The sequence below is a fragment of the Cygnus olor genome, chromosome 5 (genome assembly GCF_009769625.2).
Source record: "Cygnus olor isolate bCygOlo1 chromosome 5, bCygOlo1.pri.v2, whole genome shotgun sequence".
NCBI classification, from domain to species: domain Eukaryota; kingdom Metazoa; phylum Chordata; class Aves; order Anseriformes; family Anatidae; genus Cygnus; species Cygnus olor.
In genome coordinates, this window is record NC_049173.1 from 50,322,047 (window position 1) to 50,338,405 (window position 16,359).

At 37.8% G+C, this 16,359-nt stretch overlaps 1 long non-coding RNA gene across 2 annotated transcripts; it reads right to left on the reverse strand.

Annotated features, from left to right (window-relative positions):
• Nucleotides 1-639: 639 nt before the first annotated feature.
• Nucleotides 640-10,488, reverse strand: LOC121071349. Of its 2 annotated transcripts, none has more exons than XR_005820544.1 (3): nt 10,366-10,488; nt 2,290-2,414; nt 640-1,689 (listed from the first exon to the last, which is right to left on the reverse strand). It is a non-coding gene; the product is annotated as an uncharacterized LOC121071349 (long non-coding RNA). The 2 variants fall into 2 exon arrangements; XR_005820543.1 differs by having other exon boundaries at nt 10,303-10,488.
• Between the last annotated feature and the right edge of the window lie 5,871 nt (nt 10,489-16,359).

Genomic DNA, 16,359 nt, shown 5'->3' on the forward strand with positions numbered 1-16,359 from the left:
CCTGCACTCTCACTGAATCGGGCAGAGCCGAGTCAGCCTCAGCACCAAAAGCAGCCTTTCAACCGCAGCATGGGTTTTTTGCATGCTAATCTAACTCAGCTTCTCCAGACGGATCTGGAACTGCTTGTGAAAAAAGGGGGCTTTGTGTAGTATTACAGATACTGTCAACTGTTAGGCCAGTGCCAAGCGCCAGACTATCTGCTCCTCACAGCTGCAGCATGTTCCCTCTTCCAGGTGGCACCCAGAGGTGCTGCAGCGATGGCAGGAGCACAGCACTGTTTTGCTCACTCCAATCATCAACAACACAACTATGTGATTTACCTGACCCATTCGCACTCTGTATGACTGCAGCTTCCACAGTAATCTGTAAAGATGTAATTAGAGAACATTCATGGAAAAGCAAGTCATTTTTATTTACCCAGAACTGAGGTACCCTACCATTTTTCCTTAACATATCCTATTTTCTTTCAGGCAATATGTCCAGATTTACAGTAAACTCCTTAAGTCTATGGCAGTCAAAACCTTGCTTTTTCTGCCAATTTTAACAGTTGGTTGTAAAAGCTTGCCTATTAAATCCTAAGAGAGGAGAAACAAGGAAATAAAACCATTACTCAGTTCTCAAACTTTATTAGATGGAAGTAGTTCACAGCTGCCATTGGCTTGAATTAGATGGCATTCTGAAAGACCTAGAATTAAAAGTGTCATCTCACCACAAACTTTGTAAGTCATGCACCCATAAGAGTAGCAATCGATTTGTTTTCTGATATACAAACTGTTGGATAATTAGATGAGTTTTGGATAATTAGCATAGTTGAGAGAAAAACATGATTTATTGATGGTTTGCATATATGTAGATGTCTTGCTCAGTTGAGATATTTCAACTGTATTCATTTCACATAGAAATAATGCAATGCCCATTGTAGTTTTCCACTTTTGAAACATCTGCCCTCCTGAGCATTAAAATAAAAATTCCAGCCTAGCTTTGCGTAAAAGCACAAGCCCTTTGTACAGTAAATTACTACATGTCCTTTTATATACAATGTGCTCAAAAACAAGGAATTTGCATGTTGAATTTGAATAACAGGCCAAAATAAGATAGTTTCTCTTTGCTGACAGAAAAACATTAGCCTCAAACACATATAACCATTATTCAGTACAGAAATGTATTCTTTAAAGTAAGGGTAATTGCAAAACCGCTCACCAGAAAGGAAAATAGGTTCCAAAAAAATCACATCTGATTGATGTACTTGACAAGTGGGTAATAAAATTAAGTTCTGCTCAGAACAATTTGGAATAATTGATTTGGTTTATGACTTTGACCAAAGTATGCAAAAACGCAACATTCTTTCATAGTGTCACTATAATTGTTCATAGTCTTGAGAGAATATGAAAGAGGAAAAATGGCTATTAGAGTTTTGTTATGAAAATGGCTAATTAGAGAATCTGAATAGGATATTTGAAATACCACATTTACAATGCTCATGGACTGTGCAATGCATATAAAACACATACACTGCCCGTGACTCCAACCTAATTGTGTACAGTTTTACCCAGGCCTCTGACTTTTCTCCCACTATCCATTGTGGCTACAAATTACATCACTGAAATCCTCTGTTTCCTCTTCTGTGCTTCTCCAAAGGTCCTGAGACAGAATGATATGCTTGATGTGACAACTTCTAGGCTCTGTGCCTGAGGGAGATTATAATTAGCAAAAGGTACTTTGTTTTCTTTAGCTTACAAGTGAACTATGAAGTTGGGTGACTGGTAAAGCCAGACAGGGCTGCCCCTTGTGCTAGTATCCACAGCTTAGAATTTCATGCTCTTTACTGTGCATGAACACTGCCTCCCTGCCATAGCACAGAAGCCATTTCAAACCCTCTCAAGGGGCACAGGATGGAACAGGGAGCAGTCCAGGGAATGCCTGCACGTTGCTTTCTGTGTACAAAAATACATAAGTCTGTAGGCATCAAACTGGCCTGAAGAGAAACATAATTGACCTCTCCACAGCAAGGCTTGGTGACAGCAAGCAGCAGGGTTTGAAGGTATTGTTGGACTCAAGAGAACATTTTGTTTCTTGCAGAAAAACTGCAACATAAAATCAGAAAGTGTGTGAATATCTTAGTTCAGTCAACTAATTTAAAATGTGATTTTGGGGCCAGAAGCAATTCATTAGCTGCAGCCTACAGCTTTCCCAGTAAATCTCAGGAACAATTGAATGATTTCATATTATAAAAAACTTGTTATAACAAATTGACATTTTAAGTGCCGGGAGAATTTAAAGAACACTACCTTGCAGCAAAATCTTGTAAGGAGATGCAGACACTTCCTATTACTTGCTGTTTTGACCACTTCTGCATGCATTCAGTTGCTTGGCACCATTTGTGTACTCTCACATCCTCAGCGGAAACATTTTCCTAATTAGGAAAAATAAGAGAAATACAGAGAAATGTTTTTAGGATGTGTTAAAGGTGATAAAATGCTTAAGAATGACACAATCCCTTTAAGTCTTAAGAGTAGAATTTATTATGCAAGACAAAACAGCAGAGCTTTTTTCTTTGAAGTCCACTCCCACCTTTTTGTCAAATGGTAACTTGCACAGAAAGAATGCAATGAACTATTTTGTGTGGAAGATGGAAAGTTGGGTCTGTCAACAGGATTTATAATGTATTCTGTATAACCACTTGCTTAGAAGCATATCTTGTGAAATATCATACTACTCCAGGAGAGTGCCTTGTTTTGTTTCGTTTAATTGAAAATCAATAAATAGCTATTTTTGATACATCATCTTTCACCAGGCATGTGCCAGGTGTTCATTAAAGAACAGCTCTATATATTTACTATCCTTGACAGGTTAAAAATTAGTTCCTGTGAAGAAACCTTAAATCAGGACTTATAAACGCATTTAACATAAGGCAATTATTCCTTTAGAAAACTCAGTTAATCTGCATACAGAACTGAAGAATGCTGGAGAAGATGAGAAAGATCTTGGTATAGACCCACAAATAACTGCTTACTTTTTACTTAGGCGTAACTGCTAGCAACTTTGCTGGAATTCTCATCTAAGAAAAGATTGGAAAGGATTGAGTTGTGGGTCAAGAAGAAAGAGCTAAGATCTTCAAGCAGGTCACCACAGTCCCTCATTCCAAGCTTTAGTACATTTGAATCCAAAGCATCTCTTCCTTATCAGGCGCAGATACTGTAAGATTCTTTGCAAGCAAAGAAATACCTCAGATAAAATGTTTTGGGTCTTTACTGCTTTGGGCTTAGTCATGTTTTCAAACAGATCCTCGTAAGAATTTATATTATCACACCAGCCTGCATCTCTAATCTCTTAAATCCAAAATGCAGACATTTAAAATCCTGGGTCAGCATCTCTGGAGTGTGTTGCAAAAGGAATTCAGGACCTGTCCCAGCAATTGCTCTTAGTTGTATTGAATGCAGAAGAAAGCAAGGGCGAACAGCAGCTCTGTCCCTGGCTTTTTCTCAACTGTGCTGCCAGCTGCTCAAGGGCAGGCAATTTTAAGGCGTTCTCCCTTTATGCTGTATGCTTTTGATGCCCCCATGCTGAGGTTGAGCATCCTGTTCTCCAGTGGCCAAATTTCTCTAGGAGTTGAGAAAGCACCTTGCTTTCCTCAGTGGATTCTCTAGAGGCAGCAGAATGTCTGAAAGTCAGACAAAACTTCCACCTATTTTTTTTTTCATTGAAAACTATAAGGATTCCAAATTCTGTCACCCATGCACATAAAAAAGTCCTTCTTAAGCAGAATTAGGAAATAAAGGGACTCCTCTTCAGTATGTACAATACGTTTGGACTTGCTCTGTGGGGAGGGGGGAATGAGGTCAGAGGCATAGACTAAGTTACTGTCTGTTAATAAAAGCATAGTCACGGAGCAGAGTCTTTTCTGCATGTTGTTAATGCTCTGATCCAGAAGTGCAGGAGCTTAATTTTACATGTGTACATAGCTGGTTCAATTGATGGCCACAAAGAAAATCGTATCTCTAAATGTGCTGATGTGCTTTTCTGGCTTGCAGAGTGAATCCCTGATTGAACAGCTGTGGCAGAGCATTTTATCAGATGAAGGAAAAGATTCTTGCAGAATTTAGTTGTATATAGAGCCAAGTGACATTCAGAAGAAAAAGCTTGCCACAAATAATTCACTTTGCCGACACTAGGCACTATGCAGTCTGATTTTAACATCTATTCACACTAAGCAGATTAATGATTTTACTAGCTCGCTCTGTTCTTTCTAAAAGGCACCAAAAAACATTCTACAAGCCATGCTAATCTTTCACCTTAGTTAAACCATTAGAACAGTAAATGTTCACTCTGAGCTTTTCTTAAAGAGAATTGTTGAAAGAACTTGCACTGTTTCCTCTGGGATTTACACCATTGTAAAGTGCCTTATTTTGTGTAGTAGTTTCCCATTGCACAATTTCTACTTGTTTGATCTGAGGAAGAAATGCATCCAGGCACCTGGACAACATCTCTTATCTCTTATCAAAAGGACTCATTCTGTTCATACCAAAAAGAAAACCTTTCACTGACTTAAGTTGGAGCAGGACATGCTAAAGAGTAACAGAAGAATTTAGCAGCTTGCTCCCAATTACCCAGTTCTTATAGTCTTGATTCGTTATATTAAATGGCACTATGAAACCACTAGACTTTGTCTGGGTGGGTGGAAACAACCTTCAGCAAATGGTTAATGTTTGATTTTGTTCAACTAAAATGGATGGAATTTTGGTGCAAATGTCAATTTGATTAAAGATTGTATACAGTTATGCAGAAATAAGTGGATAACAGTGCATTTCTTGTGAAAAATGAGGGTATAAGAAACAGCAGGAGCACAGAAAGAAGATTAGAAAAAGAACTGAAGAGAACTGTTTAACAGCTAATTAGAGTCATCAGCTGAGCACTATTGGTTTGCATAACTGCAGACATTATGCCACTGAACAGGGGTGTGCATGGAATATCTCATTAGCTTCTGGGAATTCCCGCACTGAAAAGTTGTTGACAAATATTTCAAGAGGGACAACAAAAATCACCAGAGGTGAGGGATCAATTTAACAGGGTAGTTAGACACACATATGAAAAATTCACATAAACAGCTTGGCTAAACATTAGCTAGAATAGAGATGTTAGACTTGCATTTAGGAATAAAGAAGCTCAATTAACTAAGTTTGAATCTAATGGTGAAATCAAAGTTTCCTTTTAACCTCATGCATGTTCTCCCAATTTCCAATTTAATTTGCATCATCCTAAGTTTTAAGCAGTTTTTACCCTTAGCAATATCAGAAAAGTCTTTTAACTGCAGAGCCACAAATGGGCATTACCCACACTGTCTGAGCTGGACAAATCAAAGTAATGATTTCTTTAATTATTTCATCTTTGAAGTAGACCAATGTTTCGAAAGTAAAACATCTACACTCAAAATTTTCTGCAGATGTAGAATCTAGAAGCCACGGAACATTCTTCAAAAGGTTATCACCAGTGTAAAGGTAATCATAATCATCCGAGTTTCTCTTTCTGATGCCCAGTCAGATCTTTCAGGAATCTACCAGAAATCTGGTATTTGTCTACCACCCCTCCTCTTAAGTACACTTATAGTATGGCTTCACTGGGATCGTTTTAGGGAAAAAACAGAATAGCAAAACAATGTAAAAGCCACCATTCACTTGTACAACATGGGCATTTAGGTTTAACATTATTTGATGGATGCTAGGCAGAGTTCTGGGAATCCCTTTCCAGTCCATTTTTCACTGTAACCTCTCCATCAGTCAGACTGGGAACAATGGGCCTCAGTTCAGAGCAGCTTAGAGCCCTGCTGTGTGCAGTTTCAATTATTCATCTGGAACTTAGCAGTAAATAGGGGTAAACTGGGTAAGGCTTGTACTGTAATCTCTGTGCTGCCAGTCTAACATTTTTCATCAACAATAAAATTAACTTGGAAAAAACTCAACAGTAGTGTCACTTTAAATATAAAAAGTTATAACATGCTACTCTTTGGTATTAAATTCTAACAGTGTAGCAGATTACAATAATAAAATCACAAAGAAAAAATACACTTTCCACTTGTCAGGCACAAAAAGCATTGATCAAATATAATACACACAGGAGAATAGAGAGCAGGGTTCTTTTAAAAATAAAGATTAGCTAAAAACATTTAAAAGGCTTTACACACAAAAAGCCCCTACAGGGTGGGCTCTCTGAATAAAGATTCAAAACATTACCACAAAAGAATATGATTCATTATTATGGCTTTTATCAAGATGACTTCTCACACAGCTCTCCAAATGAATTCAACCTGGGAGCTAACCCTCCCACTGACAAGTCAGTTCATGGTATTTGGACCTCACAATCTCAAGTCCGAATGACAAACTGGATCAAGACGACATGGTTAAATCCAAGCCCTGCTCTGCTCCCTAAACAACTCTGTTGATGTCACTGCCTAGGGTTGAAAGCAAACACTTCAATATCTTTCCAAATCTTTAAAAAATTATCCTCAGATTTCCTGAAGGGTTTGGCCCGAAAACAGAATCCAGGCTAAGTATTGAATTCACAAAGAGTTCAGATTTCTGAATAATTGAATTATTTATGATAATTATATAATTTTGTATTATATTGTAATTAAACCTACATCTATGAAATACTGAATTATTCTAGTATTTATTCCTAAAGGCTGTCAGTATTAATACCTGAAAACCTCAAAATTAGTTCTTAGGTTAGGAACCACAGGCAATTCATTGAAAATATTTCTTTGGGCTTGTGGCATCATCTGAACATTGAATGAAGCTAGTTCCACCAAGCTTACCTCATCTCAGGGAAAGCAACCCCACTGCAAAATAGTATCAGGGCTACAGAAAGTGCCTGGACTAGCAGTGGAGAGTTTGTAGTCACTAGATCTGTAGGCTGTGCCCCCCTACATTAGAAAGCCAAACTTCATTGGAAGAGTGATCAAGCACGAGTTTTCATGTGCAGAGAAGATTCAAGTGAGCAGCGTTGCTCAGGTCATGATCAAATATTCCTTGCAGTGCAAACAAACTGACCCGCTTCTCTCTATCCATGCCACTGAAAGTCTTGAAAGAAAGGTCTCACTTTATGGACATTTTTTCCCTTTTGTTCTGCCGTACTCTCTCATGATTTTGATACTGTGGATTCTAGATAAATGTATAAAATCAAGGTTGTGAGAGCACGTTGAAATATCCTAATGACTGCTCCTACTTCAGCCCTGCATTGACTCAGACATGCCCATGGCTAACTGCAGATACAACCTCCTCTGATAAATCCAACAAGGTGTCTCAATGTTCTGTGTACAATTTCCTCATTCCAAGCATTCCCTCAATAGTAAAACATCATTTCCTGTATTAAGTTGTAAAACATTTCTATCAAATGCAGACATATGAAGAAAACATTCAACTTATGCCTCATAGTCTAACCTTTGGTAGTAATCCAGCTCTAAGGCATCAGGCATGAAACCTGTGCCCACAAGAGTCCTGTTTTTTCTTCTAGAATGAAGTTGTAAAATATTAAGGCAAAAGACTCCTTTTGACGTAAAATTCTGTCTTTGCAGTTTTCTGATCTGTTATTGCTGTTGCATTTTTGTGTCCATTTCTTTCTAAAGAAAATGCAATTTGTGGGCTTTCAGGGACAGAAGATAGTAGCAGGGACACCACTCCCATTCAAAATTTTACTTCTGGCTAGCATTAACAGTGTGTGGAAATATCACCACTGAACCCTAGCTATAAGCATGAAGGAAGCAGTTTTCTGCACACCTTAGGATGGAGAGGTAGCTGAGCTTTTGCAATTGCCATGTCTGCAAATCACAGCACAGCAAGTCTGTCGAGGAGAAATCATTCAAGAAATGTTGTGTAGAAATATGAAGACAAAAGGAGGTTTTGCTTGTATCCTATACAATTCTGAGCTCTGTGTGAATCTGTAAAAGGGGAAATGTTTCTCTTGCAATTTTATTGAACTTTCCTCAACCAAGGAATGATGTAATGTGCAGCCTAATTGCAATAATTCACAAAAGACAATTACAAACTTATTTTGAAACCATTTTATTTAACCTTAAACAGATAGTGTATATGAAAAACAGGAAATATGCATGAGAAACACTTTTTTCAGGACAGCGTGACAAAAACACCTAGACAGACTGAGTGGCATATATTCCAAAAGAACATTAGCCACATGGTGCTCTACTGACTGAAGTCCTCCATTTCCCACTGCTGAGCACAGGATTTCCCAGCTCACAAAACCATCCTGCCAGTCACCTCTGCTTACCAGTGACTCAGCTCTTCACCAGAGGTGTGCAGAGACCATCTGCAGGAGCTAGGCAGGGGCTGGGCTCTGTGCCCATTTGCAATCATTCCTGTCTCTGGAGGCTACAAATGAATTGCACATCAGTGACGGTTTTGATAGTAGCCTAGGAACTAAGCCTTAGTGACTGCATAGGTAGTTCACATCACTCATTTCAGATGGGCAGACATGCAGATGTCAAAACACTGTTCTCTTATAACTGAATAGGGCTAGGTTTGGAATGTTGAAGGTCACTGATTCTCTAGATAAGTTTATGTTGTCTGAGCATGCCAGTGATTCACTCTGTTGCTACTAGTATTTACATCCTTGCATCAAGCAAAGACTAGAGTAATATTGATTTAGGTTACAAATCTCCTCAGCAAGTAAACAAATGCACTGCTTGTGAAAGGCAATTCATGAGAGAAAAAATTCCATTTAAAAGGCTTAGCCACAGTCATGTTGCTTCTCTTTTCAGGGCAGAATTAACATTTCTGATCTGTCAGTGCAGCAGGTTCATTCATTTTGGTGATTTCCAATCAAGCTGTGTTCTTCCTTTGTCATTATCAGCCATCAGCCACAGCAACAAGCTGTGTGATCAGAACTTAAGCTATCAATTTGGTTATGATTCATGAGGCTCAGGGGAATCCAGCTTGCTCTTCTGCAATGATATCGATTCTGAAGTGCTGACGGTACTGAAGTTTGGTTATGTCAGTGCATTGCAGCATACATGATTTGGGTGGGAGACACAAGGAGTAGAGAGCACAGTAACAAGATGCCATAGATATATTGAACTAGGATTTATGGCTTTCATGCATCTACCTACAATTCTGACCAAGGGCACTACTAAGTCCTGGGTGAACTTCTTTTGAGCTTCTTCCACTCCTCACATAGGCTGTGAGAAAATGATCCAAATTGCCTGCCTAGGAGAGGGTGCAAGGAGAGTATTTTTGCCTCCCTCCAGATGGTACAAGATTAATTCCAAGCTGAGACACCCTTTTTATCTTAGTGCTTTATTAGTTTTTGCCCCCTTAATTTTGAGGCATACCAAACATACTTAAAATATAGGAACAGGATATATCTGTAAGGATACAGATTACTGAAATCTCCTAATTCAAGCAAAAGACACTTATTGCATCAGTAATGTCTCCTTTTGATTATCCCAGCAGAACTATGCAATACACAGAAATTACTATCGAAGATAACGGTGAAAGAATCACTGAAGTAACACTAGTCTAGGCCTGAAGAATTGAGCGCTATTCTTTCCCTTGCATAGTCCTTAAGAGTTGTTTGAACTGCATAAGTATACAAGAGTCTCAAGCTAGTGAGACAAGTGATTTAGCCCTACAATAGGAAGTCATACAGCTGCATCAGCATGGCGTTGTGCCCAAACCAACAAACATTGCTAGATAGCTAGCAGCAGTACTACCTTAAGGTCCCAACCTAGTTTTGCCACCACATCAAAATGACAACCTGCCTTCTTGAAGAAAAAAGGAGTATTCTATTTAGGTTATTCACACATTCTTTAAAGCAAGTTAATGGGACCCCCTATACCATCCACCAGCACCAATTCATTAGCTTCACAAAAGGACACCGCCTATAGTTTTCAGGTTCCACTTAGTCCTAGCCTAGTTTTACTGGTATTGAAGGAGTTTCCAAGTCTCCTGTTCTCCTGTTTCAGTAAAGCCAAAGTTTAAGGATTTGACAGCTTTCTACTCTTTTGTGCATAGAAACATTTACATTTAAATAGGCATTTTCTGAAATGCATAAATAACTGTCCTCCAGATCAATCAATTATGATTGATTAGGAAATTAAATAAATTAGAACACGTTTTCAGAATCTATAAGCTTTAAACCCAAGCATGACAAGTTATGATTTTTATCAATAAGCCACAATAATCAGATTTCTGAATTTCTAGTACAGCTTCCATCGACTTTCATTTTGATGAAAGAGACACTGTAAAAAATTAAATTACAACAGACAAAATTAGAGCTCAACCACAGATGCTCACAGAGGATGAGGAGGTCACAGCTTCTTCCTGTACAATTAGCTTGATCACCACTCTGACATTCACAGATCTTGCACTAGCCAGCAGAAAGGGCTACAAGCAGCTTGAAGATACTGGTCTAAGTTTTCCTGCTGGGCAGATCCTCCAAGGATCTACTGCTAAGGGAGACAGCAGCATCATAGCTGTGCCTCCCCCCTACTTCAAGCTTCATCGTGATGGAAGGTAGGGCAGGTACCAGCCCAGTAGGTTTTATACGTGCTGTGATCATCTCCACTTAGATAAAGTGAATTTACACCACCTCTAATTGATGCTGCCAGCTGGGAGAAGAAAGGACCAGTGAATGTGGTCTGGGAGGTTCAGCTACAGACACAACTGGAGAAAAGAAATCTTGCACAACACCAAGTAATCTTAATAGGCATGTTCAGTGATAAATCATTAAGAAGGTTTCCCTATGTACTCCTTTGGTACTGTTTTATACAAACTCATTGCCTTACTTTCATGCGACTAAAGTAAGATAGTAATACCTGCAATAAGATTATTAATATTAGTTGAACTTTCTGATGTTAGTCAGGGCTCCTGCCCCAAGATACCCTGTAGGAATGATCTTGTTCAGTTATGATTGCGGAGAATCAAATCCATTGCAAATCTTTAGAAACAGGCATTTTCTACTGGTAAAGACACTAGAAACCTCCCCTAAGGAAATGAACTTGGAAAGAGCAATATATTAAGAGCTGAAGCCTGAAATTCTGTGAAACCTGTGTAACAGGATTTTTCATATTCCTCTAACAGTTCAGGTTTGGCCTTTTGCCAGAAGGACTGTCTATTACAAAAAAATCAACATAAAGCAAGCATTAAAGGATTAAGATCTGGTTAAAAGCTTGTAGCCTCAACATGTCTTAAAAGATGTAATTTTTCATGTTATCTAGCCCAGGTCTCACATCTTCCATTCTGCCACTATTAAAACAATCTGTTCTGACTTGTTACCAGGGTTATTGCATTCTGTTCAGCAGTAATAAATGCAAAAAAAAAAACAAAACCAAAACCAAAACCAAACCAAACCAAACAAAAACAACTACTGAAAATTTATAAAGTTTTCTAGAGAAATATTCACTCTGCTGTATACACTATGAACATGCATGCATTTGATTTAATTTTGTTTTACCCATGTGATTACCCAGAGACACTAAAGAACTGGAAGAGACTTATAGAGGTGAAGCTGAGGTGGAGTTGAAACCAACATTGAAACCACAAGTATTAATTTGGATTTGGCTGTATCCTAAGTATACAACAGTGAAAAACCATAACACAAGAATTGACCGTGACCTTCAGAAGTAAAGACAAACTGCTACACTAGCCATACAACAGACACTGATGGCTTTACTAATTCATAGCTTTTGTGGATATGGTAACATTCTTTGGGAGTTTGCATCAACGCAGTCCCTCTGGTTAAAAACATACAATATTTTCATGCAGGTACATCTCATTTTAACATGCAGATTTTCAGAAGCTGCCCCGCAAGAGTACAGGTAGACATGTAATTAACAGCAGTCACAAATAAATTGCAAATGCTTTTGTACAGCACTTTAAATGCCGTTGTGCTTTTTGAACTAAAAATGACTAATATGTCAATGGTTCTCATGCTGTTAACTGCTTGCCGTCAGTTATTTTGAATAAGTTACATGAAATAGTTTTTAGTAATCATTGTTTCTGTAGCACCTCAAAACCTATCAAGCAGCTGTTACCTAAACCACAAAATGACACTGAACTGAGATACTCAGAGGGGTACCACATTTTGTCTAGTGGACCTTAGATACTGCTAGATTTTTTTTTCTTCCATTAGTAATTGTAGTATGGAAATAACCATAAAATCACCTCACCATTCAAATAATCTGCTTTCAGAAATTTATTTGCAACATATCTTACTTATTGCCTAATTCTCCAAAGTGTTCAATAACTGCATATTAAGTAGGGAGGCTCAGCTCTTACTATCCACCAATTTCTGCGGAAACTGCAAATGCTCATTAGGTTGCATGATGAGGTTTTGCAATCAAAAAGTATGGAAAAAAGTTTGATGTGCTTTCTTGCCCTTCACGGTCTTGAAGGACCTCCTGACCTTCTAAGCATGACCTGCCTCCTCTCTGCTGGTTTCCAACCACACAACCATGTTGGCAAACAGAACAGTTGAGAAGAGACTTAAGTAATGGAAGTTTCTGGACACATCTCAACCTGACACTTCCATTATTAATGTTTATATTGTTATGCCAGAAGTCAAATGAGTTAAGAGTTCATTGTATTAGATATGTTTAAGCATACAAATGCCATGTCTGTCAGCTAAGGATCTAATGGGAGCCATGGACTGCTAACCTCTGAAAAATATGTTTTGTTTTTAACAGAAGATCATGACAACTGCACCTTATTTTGCCCAAATAGCCATGATAATTTTCAAACAGAAGAGTACAATTGAACATAGGAAACATTCGTTTATTGACTGCTCACACAACATTAGGCATTGAATTTCCTCAATTTAGGTGATTTCATAATTGGAAGAACGAACATTTGCTCATTGTATATATATATATTCAAATATTCCAAACTTTAAAATACAGTTAAGTGTAACTTCTACTTATTTCAAGAAGTTTTTTATTATTTTATTTTATTTTATTTTATTTTATTTTATTTATTTATTTATTTGTTTTTTTACAGCAGGTGATACAGCAAGAGCAGAATAATATTGCAGAGGAACAATAAAATTTTCAATGTAACAATGTATGATGTGAATCCATGCACTGAAAAAAAAAAAAGATTGATCATTTAGCTATGTGGAAAAAAATGCCAAGAGAAATTAATTGCTAGAATCTGAAAGTCAGGAGACTAATCCAATTAAACATGTAAATGTGGTACCTATGGTGTTCATTTGCAGTGTCCTTCGAGCTAATAATTAAATGATGAATTTTAAAACTAATCATTAAGAAAAGTATCAGCTGTTAGTCTAAAATTCAGAGTGCTTTTAAACTTGTGCTGCCACATTAATCCTTGACAAAGTCATCTCAGCTCCCAGCCCTCACCTATTTCCAGCTTAGGGGACTGGAAGATGAAATCCTGTTTTTCAGTCTGGAAATGTGGATGGCTAGAATTACTCTGAATGTGTGTTGTCACAAATATATTCAAAATCCTGAACATTTGACAACCTAACCATGTCAAGGGCATTGAATAAAAGACCCTTTACATGACAAAATAGCACTGTCCAGAGGGTTTTGACATCAGCTACCTCACCTGAGAAACTGCCATAACCAGGGAACAGCTGAACAATTCCTGTAGCTATTTCTAATTGCAACAGCCACCTACAGGAGCAATCATAATATGCATGTGGTGACCACTAGTTATGGTCTGCTGTTATTTTATGACCAATTGATCTCATTTGACTTGTCAGCTTATGTAAAAATTAGGTATCTTTCCCTGCAAATTAGCATTAGTCTTAAAATCAGGAGTTTTATAAAGAATCTAAACATTTGAAACTTGGAGATAAAAACCCTGAAGATTTGAAAAAACTTAATTCCTCAAAGGAAAAGAAAAATAACATTTAATATCCTCACATGAATAAAAGACTGCTTATCGCATTTTTTGTTTGTTTTTGTTTTGTGGTGATTTGTCATCAGTACACTTGTAACCTTCAGATAATAATTCTTTGCTTGAAAAATTCTGACACGTTTGTAGTGGTTTGGTAATAAATAACCAAATTTTACTGTTATTTTGGTGCAAGTGTTCTTATGTGTAGTTACTGTTGTAATTGTCATAGTATTATTATTAGCAAATTTTAAAAAATTACCTGAACATTCAACACTCATATAGCAGTGTCCCCTTCCCTTCCTCTCTCCTCCCCACTTCACTATGTTCTAGTTGTTCCATCTTAAGCACCTATGATTGCCAGTTGATTATTTAAGCAGTAGCTCTGCCTGATAGCCCTGGATGAACCCAACATACCAAACTGGATTTAACAGCTTTACATCGGCCTTATTTCATGGGAGCCAATGAAGTGAAACTTGCGCCTGCCCATCTGAAGTTATTTTCCTCCAACAGCATTTTTATGGCCAAACACATCTATCATGTGTACAAATTGGCAAGAAGATAAGTCAATGAGACTCATGCAAACACCAGATACGAAGATGATCAAGCAGCTTTTCTATGAGAGGTGAAAAGAACAGGAAAAAAAAAACAGAAAAACATCCTTTTATGATTTAGCTATGCCAAAGGGGTAACATTTGAATAAAAATATTGCTTAAAATCGTAACTCATGCATTACAAAGTGTATGAAAGACATAACGCAGAATGAGTTTTATCTTCTGACATCAAGAATTTCTAGATGATCTATTGATCATTTGTGAGTTATAGCAGCTCATGTCTATAAGTTGTGTTGGAGTTAAATCCTGTTACTGGATTTTCTTCCATATGCATGGTATTCTACTTCTAACATGAAAATCTGTCTGTCCTTCATTTTTGTTTTTCAAAAATGCAAATATTACTAAACAGGAATACTGTTTATATCCAATATCATGGCTATTTTAGCTGTGTGTAGCTGTGTGTAGGAAATGCATCTTGTACAAATTAGTCTGAACTAGAGAGCAGTGATGGCATCTGAGAGTGCAGTGAGAAGAGTGACACGTGTGAGAGTGAACCCAAAAGTCTACACATCACATCCAAAAGTCTAAATCCACAAAGCAGCTATTTTCCAGATGAGTACATGTCTTACCTTGGAAACTGATAGTGTGAAACAGCCTTGTAAGTCATTGTCATCACCAGCTATTGCTTGTGATTATAGGTAGTCCAGGTGACAGCTATCTAGAATCAAGGCAGTTTGCAATGTTCTGATCACAGAAGTCTTTTCCTCCTGCATATTTATGCTCAACATTTCCATTTTTTTTTTCATGGAATGTGGAGTGTTTGATCCACATAGTTATGATAAAATGCTAAATGAATACAATCAAACCAGAAGTGTGACTCAGTTTTACCAGGACTCTAAAACTAAAACTTCAGCAAAGCCTCTGGCACCTACCATCATCACCCTCAAGACTGGAATATTCCTCATGTTAATATATATTTTTGAATTGTAAAAATATTTAGGGAACCCAGTTCCCTTTTCTGAAGTATGCAATAAACATGGAAACTTGTCTTGCATACGCTCTAGAATTCATATTTTCTGTAGTACATTTGTTGTATTGAGGAAACAGATATTTGGGGATTTTAGTCTTCTCACCCTGTCTGGGTGAGACATCCACCAAAATGAGACGCCATCAAAAACACTTCTAAGGCTGCTTTCCCCCACACCATGTTCTCCTCTTACTAAAACTCCAGTCTACAAAGTGTGCTCAAAACTCTTCTTCCTAAAAACTTTTTGCCAAGGAGCTTGTTCTGTCCTTTTATGCTGAACACCTCTCCACTGATAGCTATCCTTTACTGTGCCTGAGTATTGCTCCTGAGCGCTGCTGGACTGAACTTGTAAATTCCCGTCCCACAATTTGGGAACATTTTTGGTGCTTATCAAAGGAAAAACATCATTTTAGTAGACTGTTAGAATATCAGCAGCATTAACTTTTCCTCATGGTTTCCTTTGCCTCAGGAAGACAATGTTGCCACAAAAATGGCATAATTTGAAGGACTGTTAGCTTCAAGGTGTCTTCTCTGGATGCCCCACCAACAGGTTACATTGAGCACCAAATGTGTAGTTACAGATTCAATAGATGTTTTGCAAGGTTGCTCATTGTCTTGCCTATGACTCCACTAAGAAGTCTTCAAGAAAAATTACTAATTAGAGAGTGCAGTACTTCAAACAGTACCTGGCAATACTCTCATTCTTCATAGGCACTACAGAATAAAATTTTGAATGCTTATTCAAGCAGAACCCAGTCACAAAATTCATCCATTTCTAGAAGGAATTGAAAATGTATCTGTGACTACATGTATACAGACTCCTCATATCTATGTGGCATGTGGGCTAAAGCCCAGATCACTGCATTCCCCTGCTCAGCACATCTGCAGCACCAGAATCAGGCAGCCTGCAGTTTA